Source organism: Ailuropoda melanoleuca, chromosome 14 (assembly GCF_002007445.2).
Source record: "Ailuropoda melanoleuca isolate Jingjing chromosome 14, ASM200744v2, whole genome shotgun sequence".
In the NCBI taxonomy this organism is placed as follows: Eukaryota; Metazoa; Chordata; class Mammalia; order Carnivora; family Ursidae; genus Ailuropoda; species Ailuropoda melanoleuca.
Genome location: NC_048231.1, coordinates 23,191,893 through 23,212,508, shown reverse-complemented (window position 1 = coordinate 23,212,508; position 20,616 = coordinate 23,191,893). Strand labels below are relative to the sequence as shown.

At 34.8% G+C, this 20,616-nt stretch overlaps 1 pseudogene; it reads left to right on the top strand.

Annotated features, from left to right (window-relative positions):
- Positions 1 to 20,616, top strand: part of LOC100464997 — a 52,573-nt pseudogene that overhangs the window by 30,893 nt on the left and 1,064 nt on the right.

Sequence of the window (20,616 nt, the reverse complement as noted above, 5' to 3'; positions counted from 1 at the left end):
AATGACTAACTGGACATGGGGGAGAAAAGGTCATGGACTAAACTTTGGATCTGGGCTGCATACCAGCTGGGGACATTCACAGATAGATGAATCTTAAAAGATTATTACATTGCATAACTTCATAAGAAATCATTCACAGGCTTGCAGTGAAGATCATTAACTTTGGTTTCGGACATGCTAGCTTGATTTTCATTTAAAACATCTAAGAAAGTTTGACAAGGAGGCGAATGGATATACACATTGTAAACTAACAGAAACAGACAATCCATACTGTGCCTTCTCACATCAATAAAAGTAATACAGAATACTGGAATAAAACAATTTGACAAGTTTAATTATTTCACTTAAATTGATTGTCTAAACTATCCTATTTGATTCATAGTTAATTAATGTATTTGTTGGGTTAGTGGGGTGGGTTAGGGCAAATGCTATAATTCCAGGCCAAATCAATTACTATATTGCTTTTATGAAAGGGAGAAATAGTTCAAGGAACATTCTATCCTCACCATTTTTCATGTCACAATTTTTATACAAACAGTTCTGAAAGTAAAGTGCTGATACGCTATTTCCAGTTCATTCAAAAGCAGGAAACAATAAAAAAATATTGCAAGGTGGGGGTACACACATTTATGAGGTTCTGGTTACTTTTGCTGACTCCAAATTTTAGGTGTTTCAGATGGGAAGTAATATACGTTTTTATCCAAGTTAATCTACAACTGAAGTATAAACTTCAATACCTGGATCCCTGAGAAATGAAACTAATTCAAAATATCAAATAGACAGTCTCCAGTGAATTGGGTCATGCCCTCCAAGTTCCTTCTCTCTGTGCGAGGCACTCTTGTCCTAAGCTGCCAGAAGTGTCGATTTCTGAGGGTTTAAAATTGAATCCATCACCAGAAATTTCAGAGGAATTTGGGAGGAAATCTTTTCACCCAATATTACTCTCTTCCCAGAGTAGACCTACATTAAATTACTGGTTGACATGGGGGTTAAAGGGCCTGACCTGCTGTCTTGAATGGAAACAGCTCTGAGGAGCTGTGCGGCCAGAGTTCCCGTAGAACTGGCAGGGTTCTATGTCCCATGGTGCATCTTCATCACAGTTCTACATTCTTGCTCCACCCAGTCATGTCCCTCTCATCCCTTTGAAGTTGTCACTCCTAAAGTACCTTCCATGAATATTCCTTGATTCAAATCTCTGCCTTAGGGTTTGGTTCCTGAGGAACCCAGCCTACACGATGTGTGTTCCAAAATGTATTTTTGCCTGTATCCATGCCAAAAACATGAATGTTCTCAAAATTTTCCAAATCTCATTAAAAATAGGGCAATATTCATTTGAAATATTGTTATTAGGGAGGAAATCACTTATAGTGGTTCCTGTTCACAGTCACTCTCTTAGAACAGTGCTTTGGTGGCCAACGTTGTCAGTATCGTCTAGAGACATGTTAAAATGCAAAGACTCAGGCCCCACCCCAGCTTCACTGAATCAGAATCTCTAGAAAGGGGGCCCAGGAATCTGTGTGGAGATCACCTCTTCAGATGACTTTTACACATGTGTAAGTTTAAAAAGCATTGCAAATTTCAAATACTGATGGAGAAAGGATGGATAATATCATTGCATAATTATATTCAAAAATAAATTATCGTTTCATTAAATAAATTAATTAAACTGATATGAGCTTTTAGTCTCAGACCACTTGTCACTCTACCTGCTCTTTCTTTGCATTCCCCACTCCCTCATCTTCAATTACTAAATAACTAATTTTTCTCCCCAGTTAAGTTCTCTTGGGCATCTCCACCTAAATGTCCTATATATGCTTTGAACTCAATATATCCCCAACTGAACATATTTTCCTTCTTCTTTCTTTTTTTTAAAAGATTTTATTCATTTATTTGACAGAGAGACACAGCCAGCGAGAGAGGGAACACAAGCAGGGGGAGTGGGAGAGGAAGAAACAGGCTCCCAGGGGAGCAGGGAGTCCCATGTGGGGCTCGATGTGGGGCTCATGTGGGGCTCTATCCCAGGACGCCGGGACCACGCCCTGAGCTGAAGGCAGATGCTTAACAACTGAGTCACCTAGGCGCCCCACATATTTTCCTTCTTAAACCTACCTCTTGTATCCCTCAGAGTGTGTGAAACCAGCATCCATTTAACTAAACAAGATACTTGAGATTTCTATCTTCTCCCATAATTTTATCTTTTCCCTCACTTTTACTCACTATCTGCAGTTTATCGCTGAGTAGTATCAGTTAGGGTTTCTCTGGTTCCCAGCACAGAAACCAACTCGTGTAAGTACAACACTATTTGAAGAGAGTACTGGAGTAAGGATTACTTAAAAATAAAAGCTTAAAAAATAAGTAAATAAAAGGACATGAGCAACATCAATATTAGAGACAAGTGTTAGTTATTACTGTCCCCATGTTTTACAAATAAAATATACAGTCATAGAGTAATAGATGTAGCTAGATTCCAAAGAAGAAAAAAGAAGCAGCTAGATTCCCACTCTGATTTGTAGCTTTATACATTAGATTCTTTTAGTTCCTTCCTTCAGCCAAAACCTAATAGCTAAACTTTTCTATTTTTCTATCAAACCATTTTCATCTTTCTGACAAAGGTCATCAAGAGTCTTTTAGCAAGCCTATGATTTAAGAGTACAAAACTGGTCACTATTGGGCTACTACTTTCCATTTTACAAATTGCTTTCACATGTCATTTGTTATCTGATGCTAACGAAAATCATGTGCTAGATTTTATTTTAATTAACAGATGAGAACACGTGTATGAGAATGTACATATTAATTGAGGCCAGGTGGTTTGCTCAAGATCAAACTTCTAACTGATAGAATAAGAGTAAGATTCAGGTCATCTGAGTTCACATCCTGTCCATTGTTATAAGGAGTTCAGACGTTAACTTCAGAAAGATCTATCGTCTACCATCATTTGTCTATGGTGATTTCTTCTTGATGTTACTAGAATCACTTCAATGTGTAATCTCCTTAAATTAAGAGAACACAACACAAATTCAGATCTCAGTACTCCATAAAGGCTACTCCATGTGGTCTTATGCTCAAGGAAGAACTAAAGGGGGAATTGAAGTATCTGGAAATCTGGAATTATTTTCCTATTGATGTCCAGTTTAGTGTATCTGATATTTGGAACAATTTTAGAAAATCTAAATGATCTTTATTAATTTTTAACATATTCTACACTATTTAATGAATGTCTACTCTATTCAGTCATTTTGCTGTAATGTGGAAGAGGAGATGAGAGCAATAAAATACCCACTCTCCTGGAGAATATTACCTAATAAAGTGGAAAGCTGATGACAAGTAAACAAATCCATAATAAAGTAATTATGAAATGCAAAGTGTATGAAGGAAATAACCACGAAAACTGGGGTGCTAAAATTCGGAATAATGGAAGGCAGAGGAACTGCCTAACTTGAACATCATTGCTATTAATACTACCATTAGTATTAATAATACTACTAGGACTACATATTCAAGCTGCAAGCTTCTATTTTCCTAAGGTATTAAAATAATTACAGCTATGAACCCATTCGATAAAAAAGGATTACGTGTGCAGTACAGTGTTGCAAAGATGCCTTCAGGTTTCTAAAGTTGAAAATTTACGTGTATTCTCATTTTTGTTTATGATTATTTAGATTGACACATCTGTCAATTAAAACATAAAATATTTCCAATAGCACTTCTGTCCAATAGCACATTAACAAAGTGATTGCCCTGACCTTCGTTTATTCCCCTTAGGTGAATGTTGAAAGGTTTTGCCACGAGGAAGGTTTCTGGTCACCTTTTAATTTTCCTGTAAATTGGAATGGGGATTGCTACTGATGTCGAGTGCAGTGGGTGATTTTACACCTTTCAAGAGCAGGCAGACGGTAGCAGCAGATGGGACATATTTATAATCCCAAACATCCCCACTGAGCAGTCATTTAAACATCTGGGTTTGAGAAAGGGTCACTACTGCTGGAATGAGTTCAAATGTGTTATAACCTGCTTCACCTACCCCATCATGTACACAATGATGGTTAGCAAGTCTTAAAACCAGCAGGCTGCTCAAATCCTCTCTTCGGTTTCTTCTCCATTCTGATTTTTTTCTGAAGCAGATTAACTGGGAAAAAAAGGAAAAACAGGATTGTACATTTAGTGTATCCATAAAAGCACTGGCTAGCCTTATGGACACTTACTATATGCCAGACATTGTGATAATCACATCCGTTATAACATTTAATCTACTAAACTTCCCTTTGAGGTAAACACTATCATTATCGCATTCCCCAAATTCTTTAGAGTAGAAAAGGGATGAAAAAGGATCCAATAACCTTTCAATAAGATGAATCCAAGTTTTCTCTGGGCTCTGCTTCTCCTCCACTGGGATATTGTAACAATTTTCAAGTAACTTCATCAGCATTACCACTGGGGCAGTGGAAGCACCATGGAAGGAAATTTCCTACCTGAAAATAATCCCTCTCTATTATGGTGAAAATAGTTTGCTGAGATATTGAGAAAAAGATACTTACAAAGATTATCATTCTAGACTCTAATAATAATTCACTTTAGTTTTCTGCCATTTCTGTCCCAATGCCATCAAAAGTCCAGAAGCATATATAAAAGGGAGCATAAATAGCTCACCTTTCAGAGTTTTAAGGAGACTGAGTATTTGACTCATGCCATTAAACAAAACCAAAGCAAAGTAAAATTCTCAGGAATGTATAAACCCCTTAAAATATCAGGTACTATATTAGAACTAGCTGTATCTCTTCACTTATGCTGCAGGTCATATTATATATATATATATAATACATATATTACATATAATATATATATTACATATAATATATAATATATATATTACATATAATATATATTACATATAATATGTAATATATATATTATATAATTGATTTAGGGTGAAAGTTACTCTATCAGAGGAATAAAGAGACAAGTAAATGAATATATTATTGCAGCTACGACAAAAACTAATTTGAATCCCTATCTACTTCATAAAATATCACATCTTAACCCAGAAACTAGGTGGTTATATGAGATGATGGCTAAGTGATAAGGGGACGGAAACATCCCCTCAGACACCTTGGTCCTAACCACTCTTTCCTACAATTAATTTTTCATGTTGCAGGTGTCAGCTGAGAGGCATCCTTCCCTCACCCACTTGTGCCTGGTTTAGCTGCTTGTCACATGACCTTCCTTAACTCCCCATGGTAACTTCTATTACAGGAACTCAACCCAGGGCATTGTACAAATACAATATTGCCAAGAGCTGAATTGGATGTCTCTTCTATTATCAAAGGGTTTTTTGCTTTCTATAATATATTTTCTTACAACCATTCATCTGACTTTTCTCAGTTGAGTTCTGGTTTCATTCACATGGACTGCAGAGACCCTAACAATTTTCTCGAAATTGGTCTAATATGACAATTGAACAATGAATTTAAGCAACCATTGTTTGCACTTCTGAGCAGTCTGCTATGTTATGTGCTGCTATGGTACAATGATGAAAATTGAACACAGTCTGCTGAGAAATATAGACACACAGAGATATTGTAAAGTATAACATAAGGTATTTTTAAAATACAGGCTATCATATCACCTTCTCCACTGTAGAACTTCTGAGGTGAAATTAATTCCAAGGGTTTGCAAGAGAGATAGGGGGATCAAAAGACATTTTAGAGAATAGGGATAAATTTTTAAATGGTATCTAATGGAAAAGAAAACTTTCCCAATATGTGATTGACAAGAAGAGCTTTGCAGGAGAGAAAACAGGGTGAATAAAAAAATGGTGGAGGGAAAAGTTGGGAATCTGTGAGACATATGCAAGAATAAACAGCTCCTCAAAATACTTTAATACTATAAAACCCCTTGGACATTAACTAAAATTAGTTTAGACTACATCAGTAAAGACTGAAAAATTATAACTGTAAATATTTCAAATACAATAATCATTCATTTTATTTTTTATGGACTCTCAGTTGTAACTAAAGGATATTTATAGGTTATCAATGTCTTATACTTGAATGCTTTCTCCAATATGTGATTTTATTTTAAAATCAATTTCAAGAGATTTGGGGGGAGACCAACTTCCTTTGTGAAATATTTGAGGATTAAGTTTGACTTTCAGTTTTATTATTCTATTATATAAATCTATAAAATGGATTCTGTCATCACATAGACTACTTTATGCCTAAGAGTTTTATAATACAAAGCAAATGATGCATTTCTCAATGTATACTATACTTATTTTTCAAGGCCATATTTTTGTCACTCTCAAAAATTAATTTTGATTTCACCATCCGCTCACTTTAAGATGTAACAATGACCAGGAATTAGTGCTCAATCATATGTCTCTACCCTCTGCTCATGACCAACATAGAATGATTATTCCTTCCCAAGGAAAGAATCATATATCATGATGATTTTTGAACGTGGCTGGTAACATTGCTTGTTACAATTCCCTCTGAGTGACATGAAAGGGAAGGAGTGAGAGAGTTACTCAAATCAAGCTTGAACAAAAATTCAGCAAGCTAATTATACTCATTCAGGTAAATATTGTTGTCTTGTCTAGATAATTGCCCAAGCAATGTGGACTGTCTTATAATACTCTAAATTTTCTCTCAAACGATTTAATTATTCTATCAGGAATCTTAAAACAATGAAATACACACAACTTTAACTATAAATTAATTGCACATGGATTGGTTCATTTGGGGATAATCAAAGTTTTTCTCTTACCAGGGCTTGGCTCTTCTTGCTCCATGCTCTCCCCATAGGACTCATCTCTATAATCTCTTATCTGAAATTTGGAAATCCACTAACTTTTGAAAGCCACAATTAACATAATTTGGAACACAACGGGGCCCTCTACTCTTGGAGCAAACACAGGAGTATATTTCTTCTTCAACTGAAGCCTTATTATTTATAACTTGAGAGCCCTCTTTATCCCAATGTCTTGAGTTGATGAATTCATATTCTCTTGGATAGTAATAGTTGCCTATTTTTGAACTTACTATGAGATAGGAATTGTTATTATCCTTTTTCTGGATGAGGAAACAGAGCCTTGAGAGATCAAATAACAGGACCACAGTAACACAACTAGAAGTTGAGGGAGGCGAAATTCAAACCTGAGCAGCAGGACTCCAGAGTGATCTGTCCTCACCTGTTCTCAAACCTTCATTCTATCCTTTCCAATTCTAGAAGGCAACTTAGAGAGGAAAGATTATCTCAACTTTTATTCTAGGAAAGGTTTTTAAGCCTATTTTATTGACAATTCCTTAAAATATATCTATTTGATTATGAAAAGATGTTGAGACTATCCTGGGTAAGACCCCTGTGAGCATTTCAACGACGCATTTAGCAAAGACTTACATGGACAATATTCCCTAGCATGTGTTTCCCTCCCCTCAGTTATTAACACTCTCCTCTTTACTTCTTTACAATTCTGAAGTATTTTCAGACATAAATCATTCTCATTGGGGACTAACTAAATAAACATTATTTTAATCATGTTTCTTTGGTTATTTAGGTTGGATAAATGTCATACATGGGATATCAACATCTTTCATATCAATAGTTATTAACTGACTTTTACAGGTTGCATTCTAATTTATTTAGCTTCATGCAATTATCACACCGTGTTCTCAAAAGACAACCCTAATTTCTCTTAAGAGCTATTTTGTTTTTTTTTTAACAAACTCATAGAATGGCTCTTTGATTAAAGTACATACCTACAACTTCCATGTAGAAATATAATTTCAATTGTCCCTTTGTTTTGTACATGTCTAAGCAATATAAAGAAGGACCAACTTTTAGTATTTGAAAGAAAAATTTTATGAGCGTAAAATATTGTAGCCTGGACATATTGCCACTTGACAGATGGGACTCAGAGTTAAAAATGATTTTGTCATGATTTCATCAGATACTGATTTATAGATATTTATAGACATGTACAGAGTCAGAAATTTTTTTAATGCTGACTTTTCTGGTTGAATATAATTTAATCTGGGAGCTAAGGGTCCAACAGAAAAACATCCTGGGATGGATCACCTCTACACTTTAGCATCAAAGTGAGTGCTATGGCCATAGTTTTGGTGACATTTGGGTCTTGAGCAATAATTTGGGTCCACCTGGACCTGATTAGCTCAAAGTAAACTAATATCAGAATAATCTTTAATGTATCATTTGCCTCCAGCCCCCAATCACCTGGGTCTCCCCCTCTACCTTTAGGGAAAATAGCTGTTAACATTCAGTCAAGTTAAACAGCATTCTAAGTTTGTTCCTCTGGGAGTTCTATATAACATTGGCTAAAACACTTCTGTTAATATTGTGACCTGAAGGAAAAGAGTAACTGAGTCACCTTGTTGTTGTTGTTTAAATTCACAATTGAAGCTGGTTTGTGTCAGAAAAAAAACAAAAAAACAAAAAAACCTAAATCAAAAGCAGGACCACAAAGAGTTAATGCATCAACCTCTCACTTTGGAAGACTTATAAGAAATTCTGGAACATGTTAAAATATGACACAGGATTGTTGAACTTCACCTCTTGTTTTTAACCTCTGTCCTGAAAACAATGGATTCAAGATCTCTCTGCTTCTAGTCAACTTCAAAAAAAGAACCCTGGGTGATTTAAGGTCTCTTTGGAATGAAGTAGAACTGACAAGGAATCAACATGAATCAGGCCTAGACACACAGTTTGTTACCAAGCAAAAGCCATGAAAACTGAAGGCATCTGCTATAATTATTAGGCACCTAGAAGACCAGTAGATGAAATTTTATGGTGCTCAGGGGTCAAAGATCAACATTAGACTGATCATCAACTTTCATCACTGTCATTCACCAGTTGAGATCAAATTAATTCTGATGTAGGTTCTAATGCAGATATTTTTTTTGTATCTCTGTGAATGAAAGATCTGAGGTGGAATGGCTTCTTTTTACATTAGTATTGGATGGATTCATTAGATAATTGGAGGAAATTCATGTCTGTGATCTCCAGTTTGTTGTTTGAAATCTATTCCATGGCAACACATAAATAACATATAATCATACGTATTTTTGAAGAAAACTTTGCTTTTAAAAATGATATTTATAGTTTTAAATGTTAATAAAAAGTTTTTAGATGTTATAAGTAAGTGAGAAAAAATGCTGAAGTGAAGACCCTTGGATGGCAAGAGGGCAGTAAAACTACTGCTGCTTTTTAATTTGCATATTGATACAATTTTAGAAAATAATTTTATTCCTTGTCAATAACAATCAACAACAGTCTTAATCTTTTGATTCAGTAATCATGTATGTTACTACTTATCCTAGGTAAATAATCTTAAATGCATAAAATTATGCATTATATACCATTTGTGATTGTAAAATTTAGAAATGTGATGTATTGTGATGTATATGATATATTTTGTAATACAGGAAATAGGCAAATTATTTGTACATCTGTTTGATTATACTACCACTGTAAAAACAATGAACATATATACTATATAGAAACATAATAGGGAACATTACAAAATTTTCATAATAATTTTGATCAAATTTGTATAGAAAATTATATAAAGCAAAACATATGGAATGGAAATAAAATTAACATATCCATAATATTATATAAAATCTAATACACAGCAATAGTTATAAAGACCAAAACTAATGCAACATTTAAAGTGAAAAGGTCCTGGTCTTTTCCTGCAGTGATTTATAAAAATATAAATAAAATTTACTTATGATAGTGGTATAGTTTTTTTAAATGTGTTTGTATTTTTGCTAGTATGATGAAGCTTTTTATGCCCAATACATATGCTTTCCCTTTTGTTGAATACATATACAGTATTAAATACAAAAGAATACACCTTTACATCAAGAAAATATTCAGTATAGTGAAGTATAATCCATGGACACTCAATAAATGTTAATTGGCAACAATAATAAAGATTATTAATCATTAGATATCTAAGTGTTTGAGAGAAAAAACTGTTGCCCTTAAATATTATATTTTATGGCTTTACAAAAAAAAATCTTTTGAAAATGAGAAACATATACAGTAGTTCTATAAAACCAAAACTCAAAGAACAGAAAGACTTAATTAAGGTTTTTAAACTATATTTCAGTTTTTATGCAGTGTACAAAATGGTAAGAAAACAAATGTTATCAATATTTCAATCTAAAAAGAACTTAGAGATAATACTTATGAATTAATAAGCATTCTTAAATTTCTGTTCCAACAACAAAATAACACATAATTTTTACTCATATTCAAGTTAAATGCCAAAGATTTGCAAAAACCTGAACATAGCTTATTTTAGATAGTAATCTAAAAACACAGTTTAGAAAATTTTTCAACATAAATAAAAGCATAAAATTAAATTTTAGATTAGTTTATTCAAAAGACATTGTTACAGACCACTATTCTCTTAATTTATTCTACAGTGGTTAAGATTTTGATTTCTTGTGGAAGAGTTCCAGGTTCAAATTTTGATTTTGCCACTTGCTCGTTATGCAATTGTAATCAAGTTATTTAAACTTTCTACACCTCGGTTTTCATGTAGGTAGAATAGAGATAGTAGTAATTATTCACAATTGTTGTGCTAGAAATAAATTAGAACACTGCTTAGGATATATTAACCATATGGTAAATGTGACTATTTTAATTGTGCTAGAAATAGGAGATTTAATAGTGAGGAAAACAAACAAACAAACAAAAATGATTCCTGCTTCTAGAGAATAAGATATTTTAACAAGACATAGAGATATCATGGAGCTAATAAGCCAAAGATGAATTATGGCCATGAATAATTGTTAGATCTAAGAAAAGAAAACAAAAAGTTGAGGCCAACATTGGAGATTGATCTTATCCCAGTGCATCTGTCATTTGTAGAAGAGATATCTGAGAGGATGAGAACCTACACATTGCTTTTGACAACCCTGTGGCATTACTTGCATAAAGATTAGAATGTGGGCCCCTGGATTTGGAGGCTCTGGTAAACCTCCCTTATATTGGATTAGGATTCCAAAGAATTACACTTAGGAGTTAGGATTCCAGTAGATTATACTCTGAGAGTAAGAGTAAACCAAAAATAGATACAATTGCAACAACTGAAGACTAGCTTTAACTTTTTTTCAAAAAAAAAAAACAACTAATAATTGTTAGACTTAATTTTTCTTTATAAGATAAAAACAGAATAACAAAGAAGAGAAGAAAATATCATGTAACAGAAAAGAAGGTGGGATGGGACATCACAGAACACTACGTAAAAAGCTAATTATGCACTATATGGTGACTAATATATCATATTTGAAAAAAAAGAAAAGGAAAGAAAAAAGAAGAAGAAGAAGATGGAATGGGGCATCTGCGTGGTGCAGTCCCTTGAGCATCAGACTCTTGGTTTCCACTTTGGTCATGATCTCAGAATCCTGGAATGGAGCCTTGCATAGGGCTCCGTGCTCAGTGGGGAGTCTGCTTCTCTCCCTCTGCTCCTAACTCCCCCTCCCCCCCTCTTTCTCTCAAAGAAAGAAAGAAAGAAAGAAAGGGAAAGAAAGAGGTGGGAATAAATTACCCACATTAGAAAAAGAGATTAAATAGGTACCTTTATTAAGGACATAAAAGAAAAAAATAGTTAAGAATTTTCAGGAACTGAAATCTATAAAAAAGAACCAAATAGAATCCCTAGACCTGAAATGTAAGGTAAATAAAAGGAAGAAATAAATAGATGGATTATTTTAAAATCCTATATGACACAGCTGAAGATAAACTTACTGATTGAAAAGGAAGGTCATGGGACAATATCCACAATGAAGTATGAAGAGACAAAACTTCGGAAAATATAGAGAATAAGTGAAACACATAACTGATTCAGAGAAAAAAATCTAATATCTAACACATACATAATTGCCCTTGTGGATATTAACTATCTAATATCTTAAATATGTATCAACACAAATTTGATGCTTTGATTTTAATGTGAAATGTGAAATCTGGAGAGAACGTGATCACTGCTGGGAGACATAATTTAAGACTTCAAAGGTTTTTCTTTGGTATATAAAATGTGTTCTCAGATGAATTTTTCATAATTAATTTAGTTCATTTACGTCTCAATCTGCTACTAATAATTTTTAACAAAATAGCATACACACACACACACACACAGATTTAACTTATGAATTCCTGTATTAAAAGCTAGATATGACTATACCCATAAAAATATGTGCTTTCACTTGTCAATACATTTTCCAAGCATCTTATTTTTTGTAACCATGCAATAACAGTGGTAACTGATTCAGGAATTTGCAAAAAAAAAAAATAGTTATATAAGATTGGAGACTGTGACTGTCATAGTCTTTTGGGTACATGTTAATTTATTAATATTTATCTCATAAAGCATTGGCAAAAATCCTTCTAATTTTTGAGATATAGATAATGAGCATAAAATACAGTATCATAGTTTCCTTTGATTTGAACTCATATGTCTATCAATATAATTTAAGATTTATTTATCTCAATTCCAAATGTATAGTCAAATAAATATTGAAACGATTACTGCATATTTCTTATGACTTGAAGATAAATTTTTAGATTGGCCTTTGGGATGTTTCATAATAGAGATCTCAGGTTTTAGGATGGAGAATACCTGGGTCGGTGTTAACAGTGCAGGTCACTGGACTTAACCGCTAGGAAATGCATCAGTACTCTGGAGTAGGGCTCAGGAATCTTCACCATTTAACACCCGGCACATGGCAAGGATGTTGGTGGTATTCTGAAACATTTGCAAGAGATACAGTCCCTTCTTGTGGTTCCCTCTTTAATTATTCATACTACGGTTTTCATTACACGTCACTCATATAGTGTCTCTAATTAAGCAACTAAGAACAGTTTCTAGCTCTTCCAAAAGTAGGTCATGGCCATTTCTTCCTCTAACATGATTGTGTGTGTGTGTGTGTGTGTGTGTGTGTAAACAATAATTTACTGTTCCTCATACATCTGGAGATCAGCTGATCCAGGCTAGCCTTGGCTGGGCTCAATTTAAGACAGGTTGAGTCTGGGTCTATTCTGTGTTTTCTCTTGTTCTTGTTTTATTTGTTTGTTTAATTCCAATATAGTTACCATACAGTGTAATATCAGTTTCGGAGGTACAATATAGTGATTCAGCAATTCCGTACCTTACTGTACATTACAAAATGCTCATCAAGGTAAGTGTAGTCTTAATCCCCTAATATGATTTTTTAAAAAACTTTGTTCTCATCCTCCTTGCCTAAACCACTTTCTTACTCTTTCTTCCATTCAAATACTGATAGAACTTTCCCAACTCAATTGTTTCCTTTTTCTGTAGGCTTCTTTTATTAACCCTATCTTTTGTAATGTTGCTTTATCCAGATCCTCTCCAGTGCATACAATCCATGTGCTTAACTTCACTGTCATCATTACTCTTTACTAGGGAAGCTTATACTGCATACATGTAATCTCTTCCATCCAGACAGTACATATCTAAATGGTAGGAGCCATATCTTATTTCTTAACTTCATATTTTGTTGACATATAAAAGGTAACCAATACATTCTAATTTACCTCCTGATGATAGGAACTGGTAAGAAATGTATATAAAACTGAAAAGCTTTTTTAGTATCTTTTGCCACAATATTATAATATAGATTTTTATTTTTTTAATTTTAAAATTTTATTTTTTAAATTTATTTATTAGAAATTTTAAAATAACTTTATGTAATAAAATTGCTAATGTTCTTCCAGTTATTAATTATGATGTAATGTACAATTTTGATCAATTTGTTTGTATTATATTACACACCTACATATTATATATTGTATGTATTATATAAAACATTATATATTATTTGTTTTATATTTCTCTGTGTATGTATACATACATCTATGCATAAATATATATACATATCCATATATACAGATATATATACATACATATATAACTGCATATAAAAGCATATAAATTATACAGATACAATTTTAAAATAATTTGATTAGTAAATCAAAATCAATGAGATAGAAACTTTGAATGCCAGGGTATTTCATTTAATATAATATTTTCTGCTCCATACAGATTTCCCTTTATCAGATATTTGTTAGGAAAAATAGAATATAATATCTGATGAATGTCCAAGGGTCCATTTTCCTAGGTTACCTTTAATTCAGCCTCTATCACTCTTCAAAATCTTGTGTAATATTTAGAACTGACATACTCTATCAAATAATTAGATTCATCCAGGGGCGCCTGGGTGGCTTAGTCGTTTAGCGTCTGCCTTTGGCTTAGGGCGTGATCCTGGAGTCCTGGGATCGAGCCCTATATCAGGCTCCTCTGCTGAGAACCGCTTCTTCCTCTCCCACTCCCCTTGCTTGTGCTCCCTCTCTCGCTGGCTTCTCTCTCTCTGTCATATAAATAAATAAAATCTTTAAAAAAATAGATTCATCCAATTAATACAATTGGTGGAAGTATCAGAAATAATATAATCATGGAGGGAAGCATAGTTTTATAGCTAAACCTGAATTTAAGAACCACGATGTTCTACAATTAAATTAAAACACCAGAAGCAGAGAATTTCCATTAATCATGTTTTACATTATTTTGCTTCTGCTCTGGCTATTATACTAGTTAACAAAAAGAAGAACCTGGTTTGGTTTTGTTTTTGTCTTCAAATTTTCTTGGGTATCAAATGATAACAATAAAATGCACTCAAATCGTTCATCAAATGAGATGAATTCAACATAGTGCCTTATTATTTTACATTCACAAAACAATTTATGCTTTGCAAACATTTAAAATAACATCGTTATCTATCTGAAACTAATTAACTCTAGTTGTTCTTAAAATTTTTCTTCACCTGCAAGTTTCTTTAATTTATTTGCTACCCTAATGCAAGATCCAAGATACCACAAATCTATGATTCTCTTCTTAGTTCTTTCCAAGTGAGACAATTACCCTGAACTTCGTTTCTTATCTGTTCATGGCTTACAATATTACTAACTCTTGTATTGTTATTTTCTTGCAATAGGTAACTACTGTTAATTTACTGCCTGGTAAGGGTCTGACAGGCACTGTGCTAAGCTATTTTGCTTAGATTTCTTCATCCATTCTTAACATTCTCATCCTCGACTTATTGATGAAGGAACTACAGGAAAGAGGACAATTTGTCCAAAGACATCAAGCCACAAAAGCCATCTTACTTGAAAGCCCAGGTTAGGTTCTTAGTCGCTATACTCCTACTCCACATTGTGCTTCATTAAAGATAAATCAAGGGAGCAATAGGAGAAAGCTTAGCCTCAAAAAATAGAGTTATGTCGCTGATGATGTGAGCTACTATTTCTGGGAAATAAGCAGAACTGCTCACTCAAAATTAGTGGAAAGCCTCAAATTGTCTGAGCTATTGAGACAAATCCAGTGGACAGTAATACGAAAGATATTTCTTCCATGAAAATTGTATTGATATGCTAATATTGACAAGATAATCAAAGTAAATTCTCGCTCAACTTTATTGAGTCACACTGGGCAAATAACAGTAAGCAAAGATCAAAACAAAACGATGAAAGGGGAAAATCAAATTTAAAAATTAACAAAACTTTCCCTTTTTTGGCAGAGGTTGATTTTTACTTTTTGTTTTGTTTTGTTTTCTGAAGGGAAACTGGACATCTCATTGCACTATGGCCTCAAAGAGTTTAAAGGGGAAATGCCTGTAATATTAACTCAAACATTTCAGCTAATAGGCTAAAAGAGGGGAGGGAATTTGTGGAGAGAGGAATAAATCCCTCAGTCATAAAGTTATGTGATGCCAATTAAAATGCACTCCCAGGTTGCAAAGCAGCTGCCAAACTGCACAGTGTTTTCAGAAAATCATTCTGGAGAGGGTCTAGGTGTCACAAAGGCTTTTAACATTCATCCTCAGAATATTTCATCCACAAATATAACTCCATGCAAAAGCAAAGAGAGTTTGCCAAGCACAGAATTTCATTTAGCACCCTGGTAGTTCACTTAATTAGAATAAACCCAGACTTCCTTAAGACTCTTTTGTAAGCCTAAACCTCATCACCACAAACTGACTTTTTAATTATGTGGTTCTTAAGAGCCTTTGGGCATGTAATAGGACAGACTGTAAATATAGCTGTTAACACACACACACACACACACACATGCTTTTAGAGAGTCTAGCAATGGCTACAAATGATATTCATATTACTTTCCTGTGATGTGAATCCAGGAAAGGCAAATACTAACCTTTATAAACCTCAATTTTCTATCTGAAAAATAAGATGAAAATAGTTGCTGCTTTACAGCTACTATTTTGTTTTCAAGATTAAATAAGATGATTATTTTTACAGTATAGTACAGCACTTACGTGATAAATTTAAGCAAACAAAATTGAAGCTAGCATTAGTGAAAAGAATGACAAAAAGAAGTCAAAAGTCCTGAATTAGAATCCTTTCACGGTCATTAGCTAGAGCATGAACTTAGAAGACTCTCAGTGTAATAGCTGTCCTCAGTGTCCCAATATGCCCCACCAGAACACATTCAGGATATGAGTCCTTAATTTTATTACAATCTAGCTATGACTGAATCTCTTAAGAATTCTTTTTTCTTTTTTAAGATTTTATTTATTTATTCGACAGAGATAGAGACAGCCAGCGAGAGAGGGAGGGAACACAAGCAGGAGGAGCGGGAGAGGAAGAAGCAGGCTCATAGCAGAGGAGCCTGATGTGGGGCTCGATCCCATAACGCCGGGATCACGCCCTGAGCCAAAGGCAGACGCTCAACCGCTGTGCCACCCTGGAGTCCCAAATCTCTTAAGAATTCTTAGCAGCTAATATGACTATAGTTAAGTTATATAAACCTTTCCATTAGCCTGTCCTCTTAAATCTGTTTTTGAGACAATTTATAGGTAATAAGAACTTTTTCTTAATTTACTTGTGAAAAGATGTCAAGAATGTGTAAATTGTAATCTTATCATAAATTACTCTCAAGGCTAGCCTTACTCAGTTGTTCAGTCCTTGTTTTCTAAAGAAAACATAAAATTGCAATAACTATAAACAACCACCCCAGTAAAAACAATTGAGATCCAGACAAAACATGGGGAGAGGGGTAGGAAGACACCATTTGAACTGAATCAATGACCAGGAACGATGACAAGGAATTCACAGAGGATGACCTTAAAGTAAAAGTAGAAAACCTGGGCACTTCGACCAAAGTAAAGTTGAGCCATAAAGGTCGGTAATTAAACCTAGGGCGTTTGAACTTTTTCTTACCTATCTGCACTAGGCAAGCGAGCAGGATATTATGTCCCAGGTAGCTTCAGGTAAGAACCACATTGCACAATTCCCAATTTTGTAAAGACAAAATTTAAATAATTTAAATAATCTCCAGGACAAAATTTAAATAATCTCCAGGACAAAAGAAAACAAGAAAGAGACAAAGCTTTGGAAAGAAGGAAAACGGTCTTGCAAATTGGTAACCGGAAGCTGACACTCATATGCTCATGGGTCAAAACATAAAACAGAGGAATTGACTCATTATAACTGAATGAGAGCTAAAACACGCTGTGCATTAAAAATTGTGAACTGCAACTATTGTGTTGCACATTTCATGTGGAATTGCTCAACTTACATTTTCACCATGGAAATATGGGGTATTAAAAAAAACAGGACTTGAAAGGTTTTCTACCGCGTGGTTGTGTTACAAAAACACCGAAGCCTAAGTTTGGCAGGCTTCCAAGGGATTTAAAAATTCCCTAATTCACCCATAAATAGGACAATTTCTCAGCTGGACAACTATGGTAACTTCAGATTCCACCACACATCTATTTGCAGTTTATCTTGGTTTTTTTTTGAAAAGAAACGGTCACAAATACATATATATATATATATATATATATATATGACTTAAGAGAACACGAAAACCAAATCCCTGACCAAGCTGTTTTCCCTTTCGTTTGGGAGGAGCCAATTGTAGAGATTGCAAATGACACCATCAGTCACTGAAATTGATGAAGCTGCTAAGATAACATTTTTCACCCCAGTGTAAACACTGATGGATCCTTCGAGGGATGCCTTACATTGCAAGTCTGGGATTTAGTTTATGGGTCTGACAAGTGTGACCTTTAAAATAACGTATTTGCTATAAAAGAGGAAAGAAAACTCTTTATAACTAAAATATATTGGCTACAAAATCACTTTCCAGCAAGTAGTCTGATTACAATCAAAATAACACACCAAAATGAAACAGTTTACCTGTGATCAATTTAATGTGGTTGTAAAATGCTAATTATGAGAGAAAACACATTCAAAGTTTGTGGTACCTTCTATAAAATTTGCAGAGAATCTAACATTCAGTGATGTGTAGCACATATGGGTAAGCAGATGGCCGAAGTATTATTTTTAAAAACAGGACTTTTGCTGACAAAATACAGCATTGTAATGGTGTGATTGGAAAGCTAAGAGGATGTTATTTATGAGGCAGTAAGCTCATGCTCAGTAATTGGATTCTTGCTAAATGGCAGATAAAAAGGACTTGGGGGAGGGGAATGAGTGTTTGCAGCTATAGAAATGCATGAGAAATTCTTCTGACAATAACCTATCTGTAATTTTTATCCCAGCTCATCACCTTTCACTTCTTTGCCTTTGGGGGAGCTGCAAGAGGAGGGCTACCTTACCACTTCAGGCTTGGTTCATGCAAGATGTTACCTCTTTTCTTTTTGGTAAAATTCTTGGGGCCTGGGAGTCAGGGGTGTTGGGGTTAACCTAGAGCATGAAATCGGCCATAACACCTGGCTTGCTAAAATGTAACACCTAGGCCCCTGAGGGCAGGGAAGGTTTCAGAGAGGGAGTAGGCCTTTGGAATGCCGAGGCCGAGGCCTACGTGACCTCTCTGCCCTTGGAAAGCCTCGGGGAGTTGCCTTCCGGAAACTTTTTCGGAGCCCAAACAGTTACCCTGTGATCTAAGAGATGTAGGCATTGACCCTTAGGCTATGTTTAGCAGAGTTTGTAGAACAAGCCGAAATTAGCATATCGTATCTTTCTGGTAAACAGATCTCCCAGTTTTTAGTAAGATCCCCCTTGTCAATATCGCGTGCTTGAGAAACAGTGATAAGGATTTGTGATTATCCTGAAGTCCCAATAAAAGCGGGAGCAAAGAGGAGCAAAGGGTCTTTGCCTTTGAACCCTGACCTCCTTGCCCTTCTCTCTTTCACGGCAAAGTTTGGAGTAATCTTTCCTCCGTAGGTGCAGGGATTGCTGGCCATTCCCCGCAGGGGGGCGCGGATGGGATGTAAAAAAATCATTCTGAACGTGCCCAACTACAAATTAGATACAAAATATATTTTAAATCTACATACAAAAAAGAATATATAACAAAGAGTAAACTGGCCACTTAAAATAACTTGGTCAAAGGGTTCAGACTTCCAGTTCCTACTGCTGAGAGTACATCTTAAATGTGCCCCACACGCACCAAAGCTGGCTGTGTGAAGGACTTGTTAATTAGTTTGACTGTGGTAATTATTTCACAACATATATATACATCAAACATCATAATGTGACCTTAAATTAATACAATCATACCCCAATAAAACTGGAACAAAATAACTTGCTGATTCTGAACTATTTTAATATCTTGTTTATAACCCTAATACTCATCATATTTGACTGAAATTTTTTGGGAACCCATATGCCTTCTTGTATTTGCTATTGCCTTTCTGAAAACAGGGATTATCACTTGTACATTTTTTATTCTCCTAACCAAGCATTAGGCTTGGCCTGTAGTAACTGCTCGGTGAAATTTTACTGAATAACTTAATGAAGCCCTATTAGGCCATTAATAAATTTTAAACCATCACACTTAAAATTACAACACTTTTTGGGAGAATGAAAGTTTAATGTCTCTTTAAAAATGACTGTCTTTAATAAAGGACATTTTAATAATTCCATGATAAGAATTAGCTTATATCTCAAATCCCCTGCCTATAGGTGAATTAGACCTGTGTCAGCATGGATAAATTACATTTTCAAGACATTTAAACACTACGTGCAAAATTCACTTAGTAATCTTTCCAAATATTTATGATAAACTTAAGTTTTCCTCGTATTTTATTTTGAAATATTTCAATTCACATACCCACATTTTATGTGTTGTTATAAATCATAGGCATCTCTTGTTATATGTAAAATACGTCTTCAAATATACATTTCCATAGATGAAACTTGACTAATAGAAAAAAACACGTAAATGGTATGTCATATGTAATTTTGTTTCCGAAATCAGCGTTTTGGTATGCTCTCCCCGCCCTTCCGACCCACCCTATGACCCACCCAGGACAGCCTGGCTCCTTTCCAAGGCCAGGCCACCACAGAGTCGGCTGGGGCCGGGAGGAGAGCAGTCCCAACCAGGCCTTGGCACGGGCCAGGTAAACCGGTAAGGACTCCAGAGTTGTAATGAAATCAATTGTGTTACCCTCCCTGGCAATGGTTGATGGTAGGTGGGGGGCAGCCCTGCCCCGGGCTAACCCTCCTCCCCCAGCCCCCCCTTCCCCCGCCGTCCCCCCTCCCCCATCACTGAAGGAGGTGGAGCCCCCAGCTGAGCTGCAGCGC